Source organism: Schistocerca cancellata, chromosome 6 (assembly GCF_023864275.1).
Source record: "Schistocerca cancellata isolate TAMUIC-IGC-003103 chromosome 6, iqSchCanc2.1, whole genome shotgun sequence".
Classification (NCBI taxonomy): Eukaryota; Metazoa; Arthropoda; class Insecta; order Orthoptera; family Acrididae; genus Schistocerca; species Schistocerca cancellata.
Genome location: NC_064631.1, coordinates 117285564 through 117302921, shown reverse-complemented (window position 1 = coordinate 117302921; position 17358 = coordinate 117285564).

Here is a 17358-nt window from a genome sequence, read left to right as displayed (position 1 = left end):
AGAGCAATGGTTCGGAGGCCAATAAAACTTCTAAGCGCCCTTGTTTTTTGCAAAAGACTTGTTTTGCACGAACACCATGCGAGGGGCCTCAGAGGTTGATAAACATCTTGCCGTGCAATGAGAGAGGGCTGTCCTGCTCTGTGAATAGAAATACTTTCCTCCTTCAACCACCTTACGCGAAGTGGGTGACCCATGGCATAAAAGATTCTAACAGAGCGCTCCATTGGCTATATTAAAACTAAATCGCACACTGGGGGAAGCCAAAAACCAATTTTTGATAAATGTGTACGTGGAGGAAACTGTGGTGGCTGAAACCTTGAACAGGCTGGAGAGCGCAACAGAAACTCAGAATTGTTAAACAGCTCTAACCTCTAGTATGCAACGACTGGTTAATGTTATGAAACTTTTGCATGCTGAGGAGACTGTTGACTTGCTAAAAAATATACGCTTCGCAGCTGCTTTTCACAGCCACAGTCGTTAGTGCTCTAGAATTGTGCCGACTTGCAGAATAGAGAACAAATTCAGATATAGACTGAGAGCTGAGAATTGATATACAATGGAACTCCATTCCACAAGCCTTATGAAACAATTACAAAACGTTTAGTTACTTAGCTACTTGGTTAGTTACATGTTCCTCGGACTACTTGAACGATTCTTTTGTCGAAGTGATGTGGAACGAGTGAGTGTATGGAGTTTGTGTATATAATTAGTATTAACAATACTGAACTATTTATTATTTCTACTATTGCAACCGCACTTCAAAACAAATTTTTCTGACTTTTCACTAGCTAACATTGTTTAAATGACTTAAATGGAAATTCGTTCTAGAAATCCACAGTACTGCTGTGTATCACCGTCCACGCACAACGAACGTGGCTGGAAAGTAAAACCCTAGGGATAATCGTTCAGTTTTAAATGCACACTTGAGGGCGACGAGGTAAGTAGGATATTTCTGTTGGAAACAAGCGGAATAATTATTGTCAGCAAGCGGTACCCTGAGCGAATGGAAAAGAGGTATACAAAACATTGTGTCGACATTTCCATTACTGGGGAGCTTTTTCGGTACAATACAGATACACAGCTAACTGGGGCAAAACGCCAAACAAAGTGCGACTACTCTGTAATGAGCTACCGGAGGCCGTGTTTCCTTTGAACAGCGATGTTCGGGGAATGTATAGGAACGGCCTCTGAGGGTTTGGCAGTGAAATTCCGGTTCAACAACTGTACACTTCTGATTTGTTACACATATTAATTTGCCTAATCAGCTCACGGCGAATATATGTTTTACGCTATGATTTAACGTTACATCGACCGAGTGAGGTTTCTCACTGGTTAGCACACTGGGCTCACATTCGGGAGGACGACGGTTCAAAACGCGTCCAGCCATCGTGATTTACGTCTTCCGTGATTTCTCTTGATCGCTTCAGGGAATTGCTGGGATGATTCCTTTGGAAGGGCACGCCCGACTTACTTCCGCTTCCTTCCCTAAATCGAGCTTACGCTCCGTCTCGAAAGGCCTCGCCGTCAATGGGAGACTAAATACTTATCTCCTCCTGCTCCTTTAACGTTACATCATTTATGTACATGGGCCACTTTCGGCGAAAACTGCCGTAGTATTGGATCCACAACACCGTTCAGTTTATCTTGGCTTTCACCTTTTCCTTTGCTTCTGCAAATTTACGAAGAACGTCGAAACTTGGACGCGTAATGATTTAATACTAAAGAACAACGCAAGAAGAAGAGAGTCGACTTGAAGTTATTACAAAAGACTGTAGCGTAGGAAGCGGCATGACTGGAAACTGGCTGGTGTCGGGTGGGCGTAATTTCTTAACAGACTTTAAATTCGTATGTTAACAGTGACCAAGGTCGAACACAAGCAAAACAGCAAGCACTCAGTTCACAAGTATGCAAAACTTAAGATTTCGTACAGAGTAAGAAATTTTAAAAACTTTTGCCTCTAACAAGTCCTTCCGCTTTACAGTAACAAGGAGCACACAAGACAGCGTACCAACGTACTATAAACAAATGAGAAGGAATAAATACATGCAGGTGAGAAAATCTGTGGGGTACCTCCTAATATTGTGTCGGTGCAGAGCAGCAACTCGACGTGGTATACACTCAACAAGAAGTCCCCTGCAGAAATAGTGAGCTTCGGTGCCTCTACAGCCGTCCATAATAGCGAAAGTGTTACCGGCACACTATTTTGTCCATAAAAGTTCGTTGGGGTTCATGTCGGGCGACCTCGGCTACTCAACCATTCGATCGATTTGCCCAGAATCTTCTTCTAACCAGTCGCGAACAATTGTGGCCCAAGAACATGCCGCATCTTTGTTAGAGAATATGAATTCCATGAAAGGCTGAAAATAGTCTCCAAGTAGCCAAACATAAACATTTCCGAAACTTCCTGGCAGATTAAAACTGTGTGCCCGATCGAGACTCGAACTCGGGACCTTTGCCTTTCGCGGGCAAGTGCTCTACCATCTGAGCTACCGAAGCACGACTCACGCCCTGTCTCACAGCTTTACTTCTGCCAGTATCTCGTCTCCTACCTTCCAAACTTTACAGAAGCTCTCCTGCGAACCTTGCAGAACTAGCACTCCTGAAAGAAAGGATATTGCGGAGACATGGCTTAGCCACAGCCTGGGGGATGTTTCCAGAATGAGATTTAGCTCAGATGGTAGAGCACTTGCCCGCGAAAGGCAAAGGTCCCGAGTTCGAGTCTCGGTCGGGCACACAGTTTTAATCTGCCAGGAAGTTTCATATCAGCGCACACTCCGCTGCAGAGTGAAAATCTCATTCTGGAAACATCCCCCAGGTTGTGGCTAAGCCATGTCTCCGCAATATCCTTTCTTTCAGGAGTGCTAGTTCTGCAAGGTTCGCAGAAGAGCTTCTGTAAAGTTTGGAAGATATGAGACGAGATACTGGCAGAAGTAAAGCTGTGAGACCGGGCGTGAGTCGTGCTTCGGTAGCTCAGATGGTAGAGCACTTGCCCGCGAAAGGCAAAGGTTCCGAGTTCGGGTCTCGGTCGGCCACACAGTTTTAATTTGCCAGGAAGTTTCATATCAGCGCACACTCCGCTGCAGAGTGTTAATCAAATTCTATAAACATTTCCAGTCATTGATCAGTTCAGCTGGACCAAAAGACACAGTCCATTCCGTGTAAAAAGAGCCCACAGCTTTATGGAACCGTGGTCAGCTTGCACTGTGCCTTGTTGACAACTTGTGCATAGGGTTTGCGCCACACCCGAACGCAGCCAGCTCTTGCCTACTGAAATCAGGACCCTCCTGACAAGGCCACGGTTTAGCAGTCGTCTAGGATCAAACAGATGTGATCAGGAGCCCAAGAGAGGCGCTGCAGACGACGTCGTTCTGTTAGCAAAGGCAATCGTGTCGATCGTCTGCTGCGATAGCCCATTAACGCCAAATTTCCCGCACTTTTTTAACGATACGTTAGCCGTACATCCTATATTGATTCCTGCCGTTGTTTCACACAATGCTGCTTGTCCATTAGGACTGACAACTCTACGCAAACGCCACTGCTCTCGATCGTTAAGTGAAGGCCATTTCTTAGTTCGTAGTGAGACGTAATGCCTGAAATTTAGTATTCTAGGCACTCTCTTCACACTGTGTATCGCGAAATATTGGATTCTCTAACGATCTCCTAAATGGAATGCCCCATGCGTCTATTTCCAAGTACCATTCCGCGTTAATCGTCTGCTAATCCCCGTCGTGCGGCCATAATCATGTCGGAAACTTTTTCACACGAATCATCTGACTGCTATTGACACCTCTGCCAATTCACTGCCCTTTTATGCCTTGTGTAAGCGATACGATACCATCTGCATGTCTGGATAGCGCTATCCCATGACTTTTGTCAGCACAGTGTAAAATGATCAATTACTAGCTCAGGAAACAATATCCAAAATACACCACAGCACAAGGAGACAAACCAGAACATCCAACTAATATTTAATCAATTTATAAGAGCAACAGTAAACAAATAGTGAAAACACACTGACCCATTTTACCCACTGCTGACTACAGTACACAATAATTTAGGTTAATTATTCATGAAACGCCAGCAGTTCAAGATAGAACAGAAAATTCCTTGATTAAAATTAACAATGAAATACGTATCCTTTATGGCTTAACACACTAACCTCTTAAGCTCTTTTGTCAATATGACAACATCCTACTTATTTAAGCAACTGGCATGATTTGCAAAACAAGGCCTGAGGAGCGTTTATAACGCTTGACATTGCCGTCATCAGGATTTGATTCAGGAGTGTGTTTTTTAAACAATGAAGGTATCACTCACAAAACAGGCTGCGAAACGTTGTCTACAGCTGTAAGTAGGCTGTTGAGGTTTTTATGTTGGTAACGCCACGTACTGCTCTGTATGAAAATCACTGACTGTGCTGTGTGCAGTCTGTGGCTCGTTAGCATTGTTGGAATATTCGCCATTGTAGTGTTGGGCAGTTGGATGTGAACAGCGCGTAGCGTTGCGCAGTTGGAGGTGAGCCGCCAGCAGTGGTGGATGTGGGGAGAGAGAGGGCAGAATTTTAAGAGCGGATGATCTGGACGTGTGTCCGCCAGAACGAGTAAATTTGTAACACTGGATATCATGAACAGATATATATAATGACTTTTGAACGTTATTAAGGTAAATACGTTGTTTGTTCTCTATCAAAATCTTTCATTTGCTGACTATGCCTATCAATAGTTAGTGCCTTCAGTAGTTAGAATCTTTTATTTAGCTGGCAGTAATGGCGCTCGCTGTATTGCAGTAGTTCGAGTAACGAAGATTTTTGTGAGGTAAGTGATTAATGAAAGGAATAGGTTATTGTTAGTCAGGGCCATTCTTTTGTAGGGATTTTTGAAAGTCAGATTGCGTTGCGCTAAAAATATTGTGTGTCAGTTTAGTGTTGATCAGAATACGTAAAGAGAGTAATGTCTGAGTACGTTCAGTTTTGCTCAGCTGTCTGAAAATCAAATATCGTAGATGTTTATCAGCACAGTAATTCATTAATTTTTCAAAGGGGATGTTTTACAACTTATACAAAAACCAAGTTGCAGTATTAAGTACTGAGTGTAATGAAAGGGAGGCTGTGGCTGAAAAGTTAGTGAGACAGCGTTGTAACGTCTTCCTGGTGTACTTCAATCTGCTGATTGAGCAAGCATTAAAGGAAGAGAAGGAGCAATGTGGAAAGAAAACTAATGTTCAGGGAGACGAAATAAAAGTTTAAAGTCTACCGACGATTATAGAGACAGTCTGTGAATTTGAGAAGTAGCTGAACAGAGTGGATAGACTCTTGTAAAGAGGTAGGTAAAACATGGTTAATGGAAATAAATCAGTCGACGCTGAGGCAATTAGTTACGGAAATGAGATTCTGAAAGTAGTCGATAAGGTCTGTTATATGAGGAGCAAGATAACTTTATGTTCGTCGAAGTAGAGAACTTTGTTAACGTCGAATATAAATTTGAAAGCTAAGAAACCGTTTCTGATGATATTAGACGTTAGTGCATTCTTCTACGTAAGTGACCCGTGAACGATATCCAGTACAGATAAGAGAACTGAAGCTTTTGAAATTTTCTGCTACAGAATAATGCTGAATATGTGATGCCTACGTCTAATAACTACTGCCGGCCGAGGTGGCCGAGCAGTTGTAGGCGCTTCAGTCCGGAACCGCGCGAATGCTACGGTCGCAGGTTCAAATCCTGCCTCGGGCATGGATGTGTGTGATGTCCTTAGGTTAGTTAGGTTTAAGTAGTTCTAAGTTCTAGGGGACTAATGACCTCAGATGTTAAGTCCCATAGTGGTAAGAGCCATTTGAAACATTTTTTTACACCTAATTAAGAGGTAACGAATCGAATTCGTGAGAAAAGAAGTTTAAGGCTCTACGTAGCTAAATTCCGGTATTGGTCAATAGGACACATTGTGATCTATCAATGAATCGTCAATATATACCCCGTTTTGCCAGAAAGGCAGCTCTGGGATACGAACCGGTACCTAGTAATATCTGTAGCATACAGCAGTCTATCTGTCTCCAGCGCAATAAACAGCTTGCACCGCTAATCACGGGGTAACACGTGCCAGCGCTGCATGCTAAGGCTTGATCTGGAAATGGGCTGATTTGGTAAATTCGATTTCGGTCTGTAATATAATCCCCTATATCTGACGCTTTTTCGGAGGGATGCTATGTAGTGCCTTAAAATGTGGTTTAACTACTACAGCCTGATACAGAAAACGTCTATTTCCAGTCAGTTTAAGCTTTTTCACTAATAACATATAATTAGCAACATTATTAAAGTTTTCAAGCTCAGACGTTGTTTTAGCAGATAATGAATGTGCAGTTGAAGGAAATGTGGGTGGGAGACATTGTATAGGGAAACCAAAGCTTAACTGTCGTAGCTATTTTCAAATGGATATAGGTTGCAGTTCAGAGATGGAGAGACTTGTTCGAGGTTGACTAGCAAGGAGAACTACATATCACGCTTCGGACCGCAATACCAACATGGATAATTCATGAAGTGCACGTACAAACTGTCAGTGTTTGTCTGTCTTTCTATCTCTTGATTTCCAAACAGTCTCCAAAAGGCTCATATTAACATGTGCTTGAAGAATTGTTAATTACTTTAATCAAAAGTGTTATTGCTGCAGTCAGATCATACGATCTTGGGACCACTTCCACGGTGTGCGTTCAGTTTTTCTATTGATAAACCGATCAGGATCCTCGTCTTCACATAATCGAATGAGCTAGCATATCGTACATTCTTTTCTAGTCCTCCTGTTTACGAAATAGACCCTAGCAATGGCAATGAAAAGTGTTACTCGATTTCACAATTGGTATTAGGTAAAGCCACGTTTCAGCTTGAAATCTTTAAAATTGATTTACTGATTTGATGTTATTAGTGAAATTTTTATTTCACTAAAAGAAGCTGCTACATTTAGTTTGAAACTGGCTGAAAATAGAGGTTTGCTTTTAAGATGCAGCGTTATCAAACTCTGATAGTTAAACCACGTTTCAACGGACTACGTAGTAACACTCCGAGAAAGCGTCACAAGTAGGAGCTTGTATTGCAGACCTAAATCGAATCAACCAAATCAGCCAATCTACGGAGTGAGCCCTAGTATGCAGTGCTAACGTGTTAACCCGGGACAGACAAGTGTAGTCTGTTATGCACTAGGGACAGCTAGTGTGCTTTACGCTACACAGATAACGACGTACGTGTCCGTGGTCCTGGAGAGCTGCATGGTTGGCGAAGTGGGGTAGATAATGTCGGATAGATGAGTACTAGACATAGTGTGACCAAGAGTAGCTGACACTCGGAAATACGTAAAGAGCGAAGAGCTATGTAACAAGCAAATCTTTCGTCACTGATGTAGATAATCAACTAGGTTCTCATATAAAACCTAGAGCTCGGGAGCCAAAACTCTCTCAATACATCCCACTAATTCCTTCTGCAGTTACTGGAAGATGTTACTTGGTCGATGTCCCTGAGTATCTGTTACCAGCAAGGCAGGTTACGATATCTGGGTGCCTACCAAGTAGGCGCTACAGACGTGAGATTTCGTTATTGGATATACGAAGCTTATTTGGAAAGTAAGGTACTATTACGATCGAAATGGAAACCTCTCTAAATCCGATGGAACTTCGCGCAGATGTGTTGGGTATTGTCTCTAGTGTGCCTTTCGATCGCTTCCCGTCGCTCTGTTCAGCTAAGAGCGCAAAGCTATCATGTTGAAAAGCCTAAAACAACAGTGTCTCCTGCCAAGTATGTGGATCTGGTGAGACATTTCGCCTGGAACTATGTATCTTGCATAACATAAATGTCATGCATTTCTTTCTTCAAGACAATTTTCAGCAGCATTCTGCAGGGGAAATGAAGACGCTCCTGCAGAGGTTTCGATGAGAAGTGTTTGATCACCCACAATACAGCCCTTAATTGGCTCCCTCCGTTGGTCATCTCTGCTCACATGAAGGCTGCAAAGACAACACTTTGGCACAAACACCGAAAAGCAGGCAAGCGTAGAGAATTTGCGGAAAGCACAGGCGGCTGCTTCCTGTGACGAGGGGACTGGAAAGTTTGTATAACGCCACGAGAAATGTCTAAGTCGGAGCGGCGACTATTTGGAGAGATAGCTGGAATGTGTGACAACTGTTGTGAATAAAATAATTTTGATTTGCACTGTGGTTTTCATTTTGCGACCGATGGGACCTTACTTTCCGAACAGCCCTCTTAGATTAATACACTCCTGGAAATTGAAATAAGAACACCGTGAATTCATTGTCCCAGGAAGGGGAAACTTTATTGACACATTCCTGGGGTCAGATACATCACATGATCACACTGACTGAACCACAGGCACATAGACACAGACAACAGAGCATGCACTATGTCGGCACTAGTACAGTGTATATCCACCTTTCGCAGCAATGCAGGCTGCTATTCTCCCATGGAGACGATCGTAGAGATGCTGGATGTAGTCCTGTGCAACGGCTTGCCATGCCATTTCCACCTGGCGCCTCAGTTGGACCAGCGTTCGTGCTGGACGAGCAGACCGCGTGAGACGACGCTTCATCCAGTCCCAAACATGCTCAATGGGGGACAGATCCGGAGATCTTGCTGGCCAGGGTAGTTGACTTACACCTTCTAGAGCACGTTGGGTGGCACGGGATACATGCGGACGTGCATTGTCCTGTTGGAACAGCAAGTTCCCTTGCCGGTCTAGGAATGGTAGAACGATGGGTTCGATGACAGTTTGGATGTACCGTGCACTATTCAGTGTCCCCTCGACGATCACCAGTGGTGTACGGCCAGTGTAGGAGATCGCTCCCCACACCATGATGTCGGGTGTTGGCCCTGTGTGCCTCGGTCGTATGCAGTCCTGATTGTGGCGTCACCTGCACGGCGCCAAACACGCATACGACCATCATTGGCACCAAGGCAGAAGCGACTCTCATCGCTGAAGACGACACGTCTCCATTCGTCCCTCCATTCACGCCTGTCGCGACACCACTGGAGGCGGGTTGCACGATGTTGGGGCGTGAGCGGAACACGGCCTAACGGTGTGCGGGACCGTAGCCCAGCTTCATGGAGACGGTTGCGAATGGTCCTCGCCGATACCCCAGGAGCAACAGTGTCCCTAATTTGCTGGGAAGTGGCGGTGCGGTCCCCTACGGCATTGCGTAGGATCCTACGGTCTTGGCGTGCATCCGTGCGTCGCTGCGGTCCGGTCCCAGGTCGACGGGCACGTGCACCTTCCGCCGACCACTGGCGACAACATCGATGTACTGGGGAGACCTCGCGCCCCACGTGTTGAGCAATTCGGCGGTACGTCCACCCGGCCTCCCGCATGCCCACTATACGCCCTCGCTCAAAGTCCGTCACGTCCACGCTGTCGCGGCATGCTACCAGTGTTAAAGACTGCGATGGAGCTCCGTATGCCACGGCAAACTGGCTGACACTGACGGCGGCGGTGCACAAATGCTGCGCAGCTAGCGCCATTCGACGGCCAACACCGCGGTTCCTGGTGTGTCCGCTGTGCCGTGAGTGTGATCATTGCTTGTACAGCCCTCTCGCAGTGTCCGGAGCAAGTATGGTGGGTCTGACACACCGGTGTCAATGTGTTCTTTTTTCCATTTCCAGGAGTGTAGTTAAGTCGTGATAGAGCACAGTATGTTGGGATGCCTAACATTTAGGGGAATTCTTTCAATGAGAGAACGCTACTGCGCTGTAAGTTTTTGACTTCACTGTCTTTAATAACAATATAATATGTTGAACATTTTCATTATACGTATATAGAGTATGGTATATCAAACTTGCATGATTTACGTTGAGTCTTTACGTCATGTTCACAGTTCCTTGTGTGCTCCCTATCCAGCATTATGTATAATAGAAATCAGTAGATCTTTTTCGTAAAGGCAGTATTCTTAATTCTCTAATATGCCATTTGATAAATTCAACTTTGTTTTGACCATGTAAATATATATTTCCACATCCGATCGCCCAATAAATTAAAACCTCAGTGAAAATCCGACGAAGCTTTTCGTAGATGTATTGAGCAGTGTCTGTGGTACCACCGTCTACCACGTCACGACTCACTTTTCAGTGCCCTTGTGAAGACGTCCAGAACAATAAAGCCCCCGGCAAGTCCGAAGTGTGTACTTAGGTCTTCCAGCTGATTTCATGCAGCCAACATAACGTAGCTGTCCTGCGTACAGGTGATCCCTATGCAAGTGGTCAGGGAGGTAGGCGATTGTCAGTCTGCGATGTAACGATGTTGTTCAGCAAATGTATCAATCTGTTCGAGAAAATTAACAATAGGAATACTGCCGCTAGGTATTGTCCTTCTTCAGAACAGTGCTCGGTCGCAATAGGAAGCTTTAACATATACGCACTTGCATCGTCTTAAATGGGAGCTCTTTGATCACACATCTTGCAACTCATACTGGGTTCCATTCTGATTTTCATCTCATCGCTGACATGTAGCGTTGACTAATGAGGACAGCATTTTTGCAGACAAGGACCTGCAGACCAGCCTAGATAATTGTCGGAAATCACACGCCCTTAACGACGAGGGTATTGGCAAGTTAGTACCAAATATGCTTATTGCTTAAATCGGAGCAGCGACTAGAATATATAGACAAGTAGCTGGAAGGTGTTATTATGTTATTTGAGATAAAACAGTACTGATGCAAGGTCCGCAGATTCGTTACACATAAAGTTAATATTTCTCACAACACATTTGCTACAAACATGGGGCCTTATAACTAAAGTAAACTTCTTCCACGCTGTAGGAACAAAATTTGTTAGCACTGTGTTATGAAAATTCTATGAGTCCTATCTATCATTCACATCAACAGATGCAGAAAAAAATTACGTCCAGTGATACACTTTCCCCTGATGTTACATTTCGGACATGGTGCTAAGTGTCAGGAGGATACTTCTTATCGGATTGTCAGGACAATGAAATGCAGTTAACAAGGCAAGCAGAAAATCAAACTTATTACTGGACTTTCTGCAAAGAGTGGGCAGTTGGTTGCGAGTATCAAAAATATCTCGGAAACGCAAATGTGAAGTAACTACGAATATATTTAAATCTTCGTTGTTCTGTAACACAGCGGAAGTCTTGAGCCGCAGTACCTTCATGATGAATGAAACTTTTTTTTTTAATCTTAACTGCTAAGGTCATCAGTCCCTAAGCTTACACGCTACTTAACCTGAATCATCCTAAGGACAAACACACACACACCCATGCCCGAGGGAGGACTCGAACCTCCGCCGGGACCAGCCGCACAGTCCATGACTGAAGAGCCTTAGACCGCTCGGCTAATCCCGCGAGGCGAATGAAACCTCTTCGCAGAAAATTATGCTGACTAAGCATAAATAACTATGTTATAAGATTTTCTCATTACATATAAATTAACTTAACAAACTACATGGCAAGCGGATTAAATTTATAATTTTCTAGTTATCTGTTTACACCAACCAACGTTGTCGGAGATATTACACGCTTTTTGGTGAATCGCTTTCCATACATTTATTTGCGTTATCTTTACACTAATTGTGATGACCAAGCGTCGTATTTCGCGAAATTTTATTCTTTAGACGCCAGCAGAAGTGATTCAGAAATGATAATCAGGATGCACTAGTCGCAGATGAAACAACTGACACAGCAGAGTCACATTCTATCGATCGAAATCTTGGCCGGATGCATACTACCAACGCCTTTTCTAAATATTCCCGCGCGAATACAAAAGCTATTATTTTGAGTAGGATTCTTCCTGAGACAAATACAAGAATTCTACACACACATACGATCAATATGACTGAAATAATGCCGATTCTTGAAAAAGGGCCCAAGGAGGTTCATAACCCGCAACCAGGGGAGGAGAACAAAATTACTGCCTTTCATCGCCTTCGGGTTTTCATTGTACATATTAACCTGATGAATGACAATGTAAAACATAAAATCCCTGACCTCGCTTCGGCCGGAAAAAGATCCTGCAAGAACAGGACGAACGACGACTGAAGAGAATTGTTGAACGTGATAGAAGTGCAACCCTTCCACAAATTGCTGTAGATTGCAATGCTGGGCCATCAACAAGTGTCAGTATGCGAACCATTCAAAGAAACATCGTGGACATGGCTTTCGGGGTTCAAGGACCACTCCTGTACCCTTCATGACTGCACGACACACCTTGTCTGGACCGTCGACACCAACAGCAGACTTTTGATGACTGGAAAAATGTGGCCTGGCCAGACGAGACTCGTTTCAAATTGTATCGAGCGTATGGAAGAGTACGGGCATGGAGCCAACCTCATGAATCCATGGGCCCGTCGTGTCACCAGGGGACTGTTCAATCTGGTGGAGGCTCTGTAATGGTGTGGGGCGTGTGCAGTTGGAGTGATATTGGACCCCCGTGACACTTACGTAAGCTCATTGTCTCATCACCTGCATCCATTCATGTCCATTGTGCATTCCGGCGGACTTGGGGAATTTCAGCAGGACAATGCGACGCCTCACACGTCCAGAATTTCTACAGATAAGCTCCAGAAACGCTCTACTGAGTTTAAACACTTCGGCTGTCCGCCGAAATCTCCATACGTGAACATTATTGAGCATATCTGGGATGCCTTCGAACAATGTGCTGCTCAAAAGAGACCTCCAACCCCTCGTACTTTTACGGATTTATCAAAAGCCTTGCAGCACTGCTTCAGACATTATTCGAGTCTATGATATGCTGCGCCAATCCTGCGTGCTTGCGGGGGCCCTATACGATGTTAGGAAATCGTAACAATTTCTTTGGTTTTTCAGCGTAGCTTTCACCCTTGTTACTTCCAAATCGTGCTCTTCATAAGTTAGCGATGTACCTAGGAGAAAAAGGTAGCTATATTACATATGTAAGTTGATGCACTAATGTTTCTTATACAGGTTGAGTCACCTAACATTACCGCTGGATATATTTCGTAAACCACTTCAAATACTGACGAATCGATTCCACAGACCGAACGTGAGGAGAGGGGCTAGTGTAACTGGTTAATACAAGCCATAAAAAAATGCACGGAAGTATGTTTTTTAACACAAACCTACGTTTTTTTTAAATGGAACCCCGTCAGTTTTGTTAGAACATCTGAACATATAAACAAATACGTAATCAGTGCCGTTTGTTGCATTGTAAAATGTTAATTACATCCGGAGATATTGTAACCTAAAGTTGACGCTTGCGTACCACTCCTCCGCTGTTCGATCCTATGTATCCATCAAATTCTGAAGATAGCAAGTGTACAATATAGAGTACCAAAAGTTATCTACAACTTGTACAGATGTCAAACTGCCGTTCTAAGTGTCGGAGGGCATGGAAGGGATGCAGTGGTTAAAAGGGACTGTTGGATGGTTGTAGCCTCTCCCCTATGGCATTGAATCTGTAAATGAAGCAAGCACTACGGAAAACCAAAGGGAATTTGAAGAAAGATTTAAAGTTCCTGACTCGGAACAGAAACTGAACAGAGTGGATAGTGTCTAGGAAGAAGGATATAAGACAGAAACTAAAAAATCAAAACAAGAGTAATGGAATGTAGTTGTATGAAATTCACGTTACCTTTTTTTACATCCCTTTTACAACTTCCGCATAGCTCCCTCCAAACCCCAATAAAAACATTCATGATGCATCTAATCTCGATCAGGTTCTCACGACAGCAGGAGATATGAGACGATAGAGAGTTTATAGTAAGCCCAGGGCAATCTTTAGCTAAATATTTTCACTTCTGGTAACAGCTGTCATTACTAATCACAGCCCACATTAAATAGAAATGTCGTCTGGTAGTTAATAACCCGAGAACTGTACTGCAGCATTTGTTGGAATTAAGAAACTGGATTGTCTTACGCTCCACTTCTGCAAATTATTTTATATTCACCTCTGATCCACCAACTACTTCACTCAGTTTCCCCATAAGTGCTCCAAGCATGTATAAGCCCATTTTCAGCTACCAAGGGCCATTATTGGCAATTATTCTCTGTCGACAACAGACATCATTAGGCCCTAGTCACAGACTCTCTGCTTCAGTAGACGGACACGTGGATCTTTGTGCTAGAGAAGACACACAATAAGCGATATTATCTGGGCTACGAGAAAGAGATTCCAACAATTATTGCTCATAATACGTGACTTGAACTAACACATAATTGCGATAGGACATTATCAAGCTGAAGACTATCTTCGCGCCTCCACTGTTTCACTGTCAGATTCCTCTACGTATCTATACCAGCAAGCACCCAAACGCTTGACCCTGCTGACGGGACATAATGAAAAAAATGTAGTACAACTTTCTGATAAAGACCCCTACTTCTTATGTTATTCACCATAACGGTTGATTAGGTGTCGGTGGTTTTCTGCAAATCGATATATTTAACGGGTGAACCTTAGCCAGTGAAAATTGAGCGTAGGCACGCCTACGGAACTGACTTGTTACTTGGTTGCTTTAAACTGTTCAAATAATGCACTGTGCGCATAGCAAATGACTGTCATAAGGACTGCAAATAAAAGTTCATAGCCCATGGCGTCGAGTTTCATGCTGTACGTCATTTCACTTTACGACAGGTGCTATATGCGTCCAAAAGTGCAATTTAATATAAATTAATGTGCTATTAAAATAAATTCCAAAGCTCTTCTGTCACCTACACAAACCAACAGTGAATAAGCAGTCTACGGATTATTAATGGTGCATGCTAATAACCAACGATTAATCACAAGAGTGAGCATTATGATTTGTTTGTATTTATCATTTTGCAATTGTGATGATGATTTGAATTGGAATAACTAGTGAAACTTAAAAAATACAATTTAACCATGAAAACCTGTTCCCAAATAAAAATACAGGACGTGTACTCTATTGGAGCGGGATTCATTTTCCAGCCTGGCAATCTTAAGTCAAGTTTCATGTGATTCTCCTGAACGAACTTGGGCAGCATACGGTTTTGCTGTTTGCACAACGCACAACTCTAGAAACACCGACGTCGGCGAGATATTGAAGTATAATCTCACTTCTGTCCAGCAGATGCTCCATGGCACTTGATAACTACACCGGAGGAAGCAAACATACTCGAGCTCTGTGTAAGTGTCCTTATCTTGAACACTTGTTAGACCGTTAAGTGCTGTTACGCTAGATTCTCGAACGTACACTTTGCGTTGACTCATTTGGTTGATGATCAAAACGTCTGAAAACTGACTTCAGTCTCAGAATTGTTCAACCCATCAAGAAAAGCCAACCATTTAATTGGTTCTCGTATCTTGAAATGAGATAGATATCTTATATTGTATTTTTTTGATAATACAGAATATTATTCACAGGAAAACTACACTGTATGTTCTCTTTCAAATCAAAAAGAAAATTATTTGAAAATCATGAAGTTGAAATTTCCCACAACATCAAGAAACATAAAATGCTGTGTTCAGTGGACTATTCAAAAACGTGTAGGTCGTCCGCGAACCCTCAGGCACTCCTGAATGCGGCGAGCATGCTGGGTACAAACTCACTGCGAACCACCTGAGTCACTTTGTCCCACTCACCAATGGCAGGATTCCTGAGAGCTTCAGTCGTTACTGGAGGATGCTGACGACTATAAATCGCTCTTTTGAGCAAGTTCCATTTATGCTTTATGCATTTCATACCCTGTGAGCATCCTGGCCAATCCACTCTACGTATGCCACGTCTTCTCGGATACCTACACACACTGCGAGCACGATGACATCACGTGTTAGTATCTTGTAGACTGAATGCTTTACCTACAGTCTCTGCAGAACCACTGACTTTGGTTCCAAGCATTTTGTTTTCGCACACAGCAGCAGTCATGTTCCCATCAATTTGAACGAGTGCTATGCGGCGACCATACATTATATCTACCCAGAATACGATTGAGCCGCCGCATTGTTGATGACATTCGACATTCGTTGAGGGGTGATTGCGTTCCCCTGTTCGCTTCCATGTGCGGACAGAGTTGTATTCAGGGTCCAAGTCTGTTCGCACTTCGTTTGTAGACAGTGTTTTGGTCCATTGGTCTCGTGTCCAATGTTTATGTGATCTAGCCCATCTAACACGAGCACTCATATGATATGGACGGAGTGGCGGACTCCTGAGGGGACTAAAGTCTGTTACGCGCAGTTTGGGTATTTACGGTAGCCTCTGTGATTTCTAGAAGTGCTGAGGGCATCGGTCCCTCAGCTTACGCACTACTTAAATTAACTTAAGCTAACTTACGCTAAGGACAACACACATACCCATGCCTGAGGGAGGACTCGAACCTCCGACGGAGGGAGTCGCGCGTACTGTGAAACGCGCCCTAGACCGCGAGGCCACAGATATTTTTACGCTCCGGTCTTGAGCGCCTGTAGTTTTGCGTGGACGGCCTTCCCCATATCGATCCGCCGTTTCAACGAAGGTGCGTCTTTCACAGGTACTTTTTTAGTGGATATTCATTTACGGTGCCTTTGACCTCTAATCACAGTTATTTTGTGTTTGGAAGACTTGCAGTAAATAATCTCAGTTCTTGTATTAATTAAATAATATGTTATTTATTAACTGTTTTGATCAAATGAAATCATACTGCTCGAGAGGCCTTTCCTAGTCACAAACGTCTATTATTTATATATACAGACAGAAGCTACGAATGAAAATCTTTACCAAGGCTGGGATTCGAACCTTGGTCCTTGGCTCATTGCACAGATGTTGTAACCACTACGCCACTCCGGCGCAGTGGTTTTACGCAGCTGCACCGACTATCCTACCAACCTCAATTCAAATTACCATTCGAGACTCAGCGCACATGGTATTCCCCCTAAATTCGAGCAACATTGCAGAGGGTCTCCAATAGTACTGGAGAAGCACCTCAGCTATGAACTGAACTGTGGATCCATACATAGGTGCTCCAATCAGATGAAGTTATATAGTTCGAGAGGCGTTACCAAGTCTCACACATCTAAGATAAATTACGAAGGCTGAAGTAGTGAATTAAAATTTGTACCAGAATTTGTACTCTCTATAAATCTTCTAAGGAAAGTAATATTGATATTTTGATGCATGATTGCTGTTTGGTTGTTTGGGATGCTGTTTCGATGCACCACTAAACATCAGTTGAAGCGGTAGAGAGAAGAATGCTAAATTTACTTAATAATAATTTTAGTAATAATTCTGTGGGCTGTTGCTTCACTTACTTCTCTACAGACTTACGCCAAATCTCACCAGTAATCTGAAGAGGATGAGAGAAGGTGAAGGCATCTTGGAATAAATGTTACCTATAGTGACATATAATAAAACTGAAAGAGAGTTCCTTTTTCAGGACAGGCTAACAAAAACT